This window comes from Branchiostoma floridae, chromosome 4 (genome assembly GCF_000003815.2).
Source record: "Branchiostoma floridae strain S238N-H82 chromosome 4, Bfl_VNyyK, whole genome shotgun sequence".
NCBI lineage: Eukaryota > Metazoa > Chordata > Leptocardii > Amphioxiformes > Branchiostomatidae > Branchiostoma > Branchiostoma floridae.
In genome coordinates this window covers 26,133,942-26,134,831 of record NC_049982.1, presented here as the reverse complement: position 1 = coordinate 26,134,831, position 890 = coordinate 26,133,942, and positions in this window count along the sequence as shown.

The following is an 890-nucleotide window of genomic DNA, read 5'->3' as shown; positions in this document are numbered from 1 at the left end:
CACGGCCGCGGGTAGGGTGATGACTTAAGACTGCGATTGTAGCTTAGAGTTCAAGTTCCGGCCCGGCAAACTTGATATCAGTGGAAAGGCTGCTTAGTGAGGAATCGAAAGGTGAAAACCGCAAAATATTCGGAAACTTCCTTCTCGAGTTATTCTTGAGTATAGGCGCTCTGTTTAGGCTTAACCGCTAGCTCATTTGAAGCACCGCCTGCCACGGCAGCGGGTAGGGTGATGACTTAAGACTGCGATTGTAGCTTAGAGTTCAAGTTCCGGCCCGGCAAACTTGGTATCATTGGAAAGGTTGCTTAGTGAGGAATCGAAGGGTGAAAACCGCAAAATATTCGGATACTTCCTTCTCGAGTTTATTCTTGAGTATAGGCGCTCTGTTTAGTCGCAACCGCTAGCTCCTTTTTGAAGCACTGCCTGTCACGGCAGCGGGTAGGGTGATGACTTAAGACTGCGATTGTAGCTTAGAGTTCAAGTTCCGGCCAGGTAAACTTGGTATCATTGGAAAGGTTGCTTAGTGAGGAATCGAAGGGTGAAAACCGCAAAATATTCGTAAACTTCCTTTTCGAGTTTTTCTTGAGTATAGGCGCTCTGTTTAGGCGCAACCGCTAGCTCCTTTTTGAAGCACCGCCTGTCACGGCAGCGGGTAGGTTGATGACGTAAGACTGCGATTGTAGCTTAGAGTTCAGTTCCGGCCCGGCAAACATGGTATCATTGGAAAGGTTGCTTAGTGAGGAATCGAAGGGTGAAAACCGCAAAATATTCGGAAACTTTCTTCTCGAGTTATTCTTGAGTATAGGCGCTCTGTTTAGGCGCAACCGCTAGCTCCTTTTTGAAGCACCGCCTGTCACTGCCGCGGGTAGGGTGATGACTTAAGACTGCGA